Source organism: Phalaenopsis equestris, unplaced genomic scaffold, assembly GCF_001263595.1.
Source record: "Phalaenopsis equestris unplaced genomic scaffold, ASM126359v1 Scaffold000303, whole genome shotgun sequence".
Classification (NCBI taxonomy): domain Eukaryota; kingdom Viridiplantae; phylum Streptophyta; class Magnoliopsida; order Asparagales; family Orchidaceae; genus Phalaenopsis; species Phalaenopsis equestris.
In genome coordinates, this window is record NW_018164745.1 from 21,559 (window position 1) to 30,189 (window position 8,631).

An 8,631-nucleotide genomic window follows, 5' to 3' on the forward strand; every position below is an offset into this window, starting at 1 on the left:
TCTATTTGGCACAATATAAATTGAACTAATTCATTTTATCCATTCACTATAATTTCTTGACAAGGAGAAGGATGTTTTCTTATATTGAATATCACAAATTAAACCCTACTTTCTATTATTAGTTATTTATTAGTTATCCAAATTATCTACTTATTTCAATTGCCTATTAGTGACAGATAAGCAAATTGAACGCCGTCGTTGTAGTTGAAGTATTACTTTTTATTAAGCCTTAGTCCGTAGTATTCTATTTCTCCCTGTGGGATCGATAACTAGGACTCCATTTGAGCCCTATATTACTTGAGCGATACGTATACTTGCGTTGACAAATTCAACTTTGACATTATTGAATATTATATCTATACATCTTTATGAAATCAAACACATATATATAAAAAGTCGCAGTCAAGTTTTTGGCGCCGTTACCGGGGATTTAAATCTTCTAGTAGCGTCATTAAATTCTTGTAATTGTTGATTTACAAAAAGAAAAAGGTCGGTCAAGCACCCAATAAAACAATATATCATCGAGTACACCATGCAACAATGCATTCCAAAGATGGAGTAATGATGCACTCTGAATCTGATGTAATGACACACACTGATGATAGTGTATCAACACACCTCGTATACGGTGCAACATTACTTCTTGAAGGTCGTGTAATAATACACCCCAAATACGGTGCAATAACACCCCCCCCAATGATAGTTTAACTACACACCCACATATGGTGCTACGAAGCCTCTCAATGATGATTTAATAAAGCACCCCAAAGACTATTACTTCTTCGAACTCCTAACTCTCTCTCCTCATAGCTGACTACTATGACCTACATTGCTTACAGCTCGTGCATCTTCAAACTCTGACCTCTATGGTCTACGGAAGTCATCGTAGCTCAACATTACAACATATGTAATCAACTATGACCTACATGGCTCACAACTCATGCATTTTCTGACTTCGGTCTTTGTGGCCTACAGACGTCACCATAACTCATCACTATGACCTATGTGACCAACTAAGTATATGCTATCCCCAGCTTGTGTAACTCCCGACTTCAGCCCCTGTAACCTATAGATGTCATCACAATTCACCACTACGGTCTACATGACCAGTTGTGACTTATGTGATCCACAGATCGTATAGTTCTTGACTCCAGCCCTTGTGGCCTACAGATGTCATCACAACTCACCACTACGACATATATGACCAACAATGACTAACATGGTCCACATCTAATTTGGTTCTCAACTGTAGTCTCTATGACCCACGTACATCATTACAGCTCACCACTACGACCCACCTGATGAACTAAGACCTACGTGGTCCACAACTCATGCAACTCTCGACTCTAGCCCCTGCGGTCTACGGACATCATCACAACTCACCACTTCATTTGTGACTAACTACAACCTACATGATTCATAACTCGTGTAACTTCTAAATCCCCTATGACCTACGAACGTCATGATAGTTCACCATTACGGCCAACGTGATCAACTAAAATCTACAAGATCCACAGCTCGTGAAGCTCTTGACTTTTGCCTATACAGCCTACAAATGTCGCAACTCACCACTACGGGCTAGAACATCGCACAACACTTACTTCTCTTGCTTACTTCTCTTTCATTATGAGTTTGCGCTAGAGCATCGCACAACGCAAAGACGCTAAACAATCACTCAGCCCCCACAAACCTTCCGACACACATCAAACATCAACCTTTTATTTCATATAAAAGACACCCCAATTTTATTTAACTTCTAAAAAATGAAATAAATATTTTCATGCATAAATAAAATGTCGTGTATCTAAAAATTGAAGTTAGATTTTAGATATGTAACTACTTAAGAATTGAGTGGTATATCTGTAAAGCATCCAAATTTTAATTCTATATAAATTATGTTAAGTTAAATTTATAATCATATATTTTAAAATCACAAACTTCATTAACATGAGTTTAGCCAAGCTAATCCATAGCATTTCCACCGGGCACCAACCAAACGAGTTACCAGCAATTTTGCAAACTTCAATTTTTTCATACAAAGAGGGTGATTAAGAATGGGGAATTGTGTCGCGTTAAGTTTAGCTTCTAGAATTTTAAATGTGGTATAGGATAATATTTTTTGTTTATCATCAACTAAACATTACATGATTCATTATAAGCTATAATTTTATTGCAATTTTTTTATTTATATTGGTAATTATAATATATGTATGTGTGTGTATATTATATATTTTAGGTTTAAATTTTTTTTAATTTGTTCATATCTAAATTATAATACAAATATAATTATATAAAATTACTTTTATATCAAACTTTAAATGTATAATTATTGAAATTATTGTTTGCATTTGAGTTACATTTATTTTTTGTCATGCATTTATAATATTGATGTTGAATCTAAATTTGACTGTGAATCTCACCCAATAATAAAGTGGAAGCATGAGAGAGAGAGATGCACAATAATTAACAATAATTTGAGAGAGACTTGTAACCTTTTATTCACAGAATGATTCCTTATTTATAGAAAAAATGGGGTACAATATGTGAAATTATATTTATGCTCTTATTTTAGTGGGCGTGCAAAGTAGCCAATTGGCTAGGCCCGACACTGCCAATTGGCTACTTTTTAATGGCAAAGGCGACAATATTGGCTTAGTCGACTAAGTAGTGTCGATCGGTTGGTCAAGTTTAGTCGTTGACCCTCGATCTCTGATAAGTAGCTCCTGTCAATAAAGCATAGCTAGGATATAAGGTAGAGGGAAAATCACCATTCGATAGGTAGCTACCCTTAGATGAATTGGTTCTGAGAGATGGTTGCAACTCATCTTATTGATTCTTAATAATGTTTAGGGAGACTATTGGATGCCCCTGACATAATTGCAGGACCCGAAGGATTAACTTTGCTCTTCGGTTGGTTTCATCGTGGGGAATGGCTTTGATCCTCTTGTGCTCACTTCTAGTCCAAAAGCCCGATTTCAGGTCGTTCGATTGTCTTGATAAGTTTTGGCCTTGGTCTATCAGATCAGACAATTGAGCCTATGAGTCACGTGTCGGTGGCGCCTTTGATGTGTCTTATCCTATTTGTACCATCAAATTTTCTCTATATTCATACAGACACTTTTAATGTATGCATGTTTAGTTTTCTAATTTTTTGGCTTCTTGAAAGTCAAGCTCAAATGAGAACAAAAGAATTTAATGCAAGAAATAAATTTAATTTCTGTCAATAGATTTTTGTGCCTTGCATTTCTATAAATTGGTGTGAAGGACTGATCTCCCTCATCTTCTCCTCATCTTATCCATGCTTGGGCTATCTAAACTCCAAGCACTATCATGGTGAACAGAGCGACGACGGAGAAACAAGTGGATTTAACAGAGAGATGTTTGGAGTTCGATGTCGCTAAGAGACAATTAGAAGCACTCAATCATTTTGAAATGTTCCAGCCCTTCAGAAAGAAAACCAGGCTCGGAAGAACATGATGACATCAATGAAAACAAGGAATGAGCATGTAGATGGGCTTGATTGACAACTCTAACTTCACACTTCTCTAGCTATCAAGTCGTTCATGAAGAATAATCTTATCATCCCAAAGTAGTCAGATATGCCAAAATTTGCAACTCTTCATTGTGATCTAGAAGAGGATGAAGAGGCAGAGAGTTCTCATGACAAGGGCAAGAAAGAGGAGGATGTCGAGAGGAGAGCGAGGAGGAAGAGAGCGTTGAGGATGATGGAGGATCTTGGAACGCCTTTTTATCTCCTCTTTTTTCTTATACTTGTATTTTCTTTAAACATTTTGTAAAGCACAAATATTTTGTATGAAGGAATTTTGTGACCTTTTGCTCAAAGAAATGAAATGAAGTTTTATTGGTTGGCCGATAGCTTAGTTATGCAATTCCTTACATTAACTACGTTTTTCTTTATTTGTGATAACTGCTTGCGATGAATGTTTATATTGGTCGATTATTTAATTTTTAGAATAGATTTTTGGTTGGCTCTGATGCTTTTATTGCTCAGCTCAAGCCTTATGCCTCTTGTGTCCTACTTGTACAGTCAAGTCATCTCCATGGACATGCCACACCTTTCATCGGATGTACTAAATGGATCTTGTTGCTGCTTTTGTCGGGGTAACTATCGAGATTCGCTGTTGGGGTGATTTGTGCACCACTTACTGAATATCTTGTCTCCAATGAGTAGGAACCACCTTTAGAGCTTGACTTGTGTCGAGCTAAAGGACATAGGTATTACAGAAGCTTGGGCACTGAGGATCCGTTTTTGTGTCCAATGTTAATTAGACGACTTGCATCGTTGTAGGTCATTCTGAACATTTGTATTGATCATATATCTTATGTCATTATTGATTTTTTAAGGTTCTATCGATCGAACATCCATGTTATTATTGATTTTGGAGGGCTCCACCAATCTGACATCTAGTGTTATTGTTGGTTTTGCTATTTGGGTTCAATTTCCCTAAGTATTAGTCGTGTGTCTGAGCTCGTTGAGTTCCATAAGTGTCGTTTGAACTGGGGGTTAAAAACTATGGTTAGCTAAATTACGTTTTTGATATTTTTCATAAAAGTACAATTTTTTTGAATGAAAATGACTTTTTTATTTTTTGCACATGATGCAACAAGAATTTTTTAATGAAAGAATTTCTTGAGGTTGTCTCCTATTCACAATCAAGAGACTCATTTCCGTGAATAGGTCTTCAATTTGTATGCTCTGAGGCAACTCTTTGGCCAACAATGAACGAGTTGGTCCAAGTTTTGTCCAACTTGTCGATAGCTTATCTATGCATAGCTGGATCATGTTTCTTTAAGATAAGGTCCCCAAGGGCAAAATTCTTCTCATGAATGTGTTTGTTGTAGTAGCAAGTTGATCTCATTTTAACATCTCTTCCCAAAAGCTAAATAGACCTGCTTTTCTTTTATGAGATCGAGTGTAAGCCGTACACTTTCATCGTGCATCTCTTGCTACTCAACCAGATATTTTTTCATCGAATGATGAGGTTACGAAAACTCTTTAGCCGTGGTGTTTATATTTGACCAACATTATAACTTACATTACACGCGACATCATAAATGGAGTCTGTCTTGTTGTTGTTGATGGTGCCGTCCTAACTGCCCATACGACTGACGAAAGGATAGCAACCCAGTTTCCATCGGCACTTTCAAATTTTTTTATTAGCAGATTCAAAATTATTTTATTGGTTGCTTCGACTTGTTCATTAGTTTAAGGGTAATATACAAATGTGAACTTCAAGTAGATCCCCTAACATTGGTAGAAATCTCTTACTCCTTGATTCACAAATTGTCCTATTATCGGTGATAATGATTAGCGATAGCCCATAACAACAGATTAAATCCATCCATATAAAGTTTCAAATAACTTTCATAGTAATATGGATGAGTGTCTTAGCCTCGATCACATTAAAGAAGCAATCCATGATGACTAGCAGGAACTTACGTTAGCTTTTAGATGAATGAAAGGGTCTGAGGATATCAATGTAACGACTTCTGTTGTCGTATACTAGTAGACTTGTTGAGACTTGATTTTGTGAGCGAGTCTTGCATGCTTATTTTATGTTTATTGATTTTCTTAAAGATTGATGGGTTTTGATTTAGTAGATGATGCCACTAAAAATATCAGAATAATCCAAGATAGATTGAGAGCAACACAAGATAAGCTAATAAGTATTAGAGGTCCTAAGCATCCAGCAGTTGAATTTTAGGTGAGAGATTTTATACTTTTGAAGGTCAGTCCCACAAAGGGGGTGAGTAGATTTGGTAGAGCGGGTAAGCTGAGTCCAAGATTTATTGGGTCTTTGAGGTGATTGGCAGGGTTGGTAATTTTGCTTATCGATTATTTCAACCTTATGAAGTTTTATCCATTTCTCAACATTTTGAAGAGAACCACACATTTATTTCTTGGCTTGAAAATGAATCAACCAAGACCTGCGATCCAATCACTTAGTCTCTCTACTTTCTTAGTGCTCTGAGGGGAATGCATGTCTAGTAATGTATATACTTTTTTTGGATTGGACTTGATTATTTTAGGGTTAAGAGATAGCCGAGAAAATTTTCCATTGAGGCCCAAAGGTGTATTTGAGTGGACTTCAATCTTATATTTTAATTTTAAGGGTTTTGAATGTTTCCTAAATATTATTTATGCATTATTTGACCATTTTTCTCTTAACTAACACATCATTCACATACACTTCAATGTTTTACCCTCTTGTTTAAAAAATATTACATCTATGAGCCACTGGTAAGTAGCTTCTGCATGTTTAAGCCTAAAAGACATTATATCATAACAAAACATGCCCTCATTGGTTATGAAAACAATCTTCTCTGCATCAACTAAGTGCAACTTGATTTGGCGGTATCTGAAAGACATCTAGGAAGCTCATAACTAAATGAATGAGCACCGATTTCACTAAAGCGTTGATCCTCAAAGATGGTAGTTGTCCTTCAGGCAAGTAGAGTTCAGGTAGGTGAAGTCCACTAACATCCTTCACTTGTCATTCTCCTTCTAAATCATTATCACATTTGATGCCCAAGTTAAGTACTGGACCTCTAAGTTGTACTTAGCCTCCAACAACTTCTACACCTTCTCGTGGATTGGTTCAACCAGCGTAATAGTTGAAGTCCTTATTTTCTGTTTCATCAACCATACAACATGACTGGTGTTTATTCAATGATAAATAATATCTAATGGAATTCCTAGCATCTCTGTGTTTGACCGGGCAAAGACATCCTTGTGCTCTTGAAAGCATTTGATAGGCAATTCCCATGATCATGCATTAAATGATTAACTTATCAAAAAAAATACCAAGCCCTCCTTAGACCGCTGGAATTTGGTAGGTGATCTCCTAGGTCTCGAAACCTTCTTCGCACAAGTTTTGAAGGCCGAATGGCTCCTGCTCCACACTTTTGATGACCCAGAGGTAATATGCGAGGGACTACTCCAGATTGCCCAGAATGGTGTTGATCTCCCTATTGCCCATAAATTTCACTGCAATGTAGTACATTGAGATTATGACCTTAAATTCATCGAGCAAGGACAAGTAAAATATACCTTTGTGGATTGGCGGCAAATAAACCACAAAAAATCTTCCATGTAAGTGAACTACTTCTCATCTTCTACCTAGGCATCAACTAAGGAGATTATTCCCAAGGCTTCATTTCTCTCACTTGAGAAGCCATCAAGTGGTTTGACTGATATAGTCAGTCGGTCAGCCTTAAGTCCCATATTGTCGAACGCTGACTTGAATATAATGTTCACTAAGCTACCTTAGTCAACTAAGATACTATCGGTCTGTTAGTTACTTATTAATGAAGCAATGACAATGGTTTTATTATAAAGATTTTCCTAATGGGCAAGTCCTCATCAGTGAATGTAATGGAGGCATGTTTGGTGCTCTTTGGAGCTAGGGCGGTTGCGCACAGTTCTCCCAACATAAGCTTCCTCAAATTGGCCAGTATAGAAAAACTTCCATCTCCTACAAGGATTGTTATTACCACTCTAGTGATGTGAAGGACGGTCATTCAAACCAGCTCGTCCAAAATTTTCTTGACTAGAGCTTTCCCTTGCCTCTGAGTTGTTGCTCCTAGCGTCATAAATTCCTTGAGTTTTTCAGCTTTGATCAGCTCTTCAATCAGACTCTAGAGGTGTCATCATTCTTCATTTTTGTGGACGTGTTCTCTATGATATGTATAATATTTCTTAGGGTCATAGAGAAAGCCTTCGGCTCTCATCAGTGATGACTTCATGAATTTCTCCTTATTCTGGATGACCTACAGTATCTTGACCATTGAGACTTGGTCATTGAAACTCTCAACTGAGTCATCTTTGGTTCTTCATGAGGAGCGGGCAAGCACTCACTTAATAAGCTGACTGCTGGTCAGGGCATCGAACCTAACTACCTCGGTTGTAACTTATGTCTCCTCCCCTATTGTCTCAGGGGTTTATTTATCTTCATATCGCAAGCGAGCAGAAGGACACAAAATCTTTCCTCAGTTACTGTCTATCATTCTTAGGAGCCCTCTTCTACAAATGACTAATAGTGATTATGTTCTGACAGAAGCATGGGTGGAATTGTGTTCCTCAACCGAGATATGATTGTTGGCTAGCTCCAACAGCTCAGCTATAGTCTTCGGTCACTGAAGGCTCAAAACATAGCAGCAAGGCTCTTCTTTCCATCCTTGAGCTAGGGAGGCGTGTGTTACTACTAGTTTTAGATCCTACACCTTCAATATGTCCTTTTGAAATCAAGTAACGAATGAGAGCAGGCACTCGCTCTGTCATTACTTGATCTGCAACAGGACACACAAACTTTTTTGAGGCATATGGGTGCTCATAAACTGCACCATAAATATCTGCTTCAAGTCCATAATTGCTATTGCCCGTAATCCATTGAGTCACCTAAGGACAAAATCCCTCAGTTTGGCGAATAAGAGACGCAATTTCAGTTCGTTGACAATCTTCAGTAAGTAAATGATCGATTCAAAGGAGGAAATGTGGTTGGCCAAATCAGTCCAACCCTTATATGACTCCAAAGCGGGGGCCTTCAATCTCTCTAGGGGCTCAAATTCAAAAATTTGTCACGAGAATGTGCTATTTGGCTGGTGGGGTGC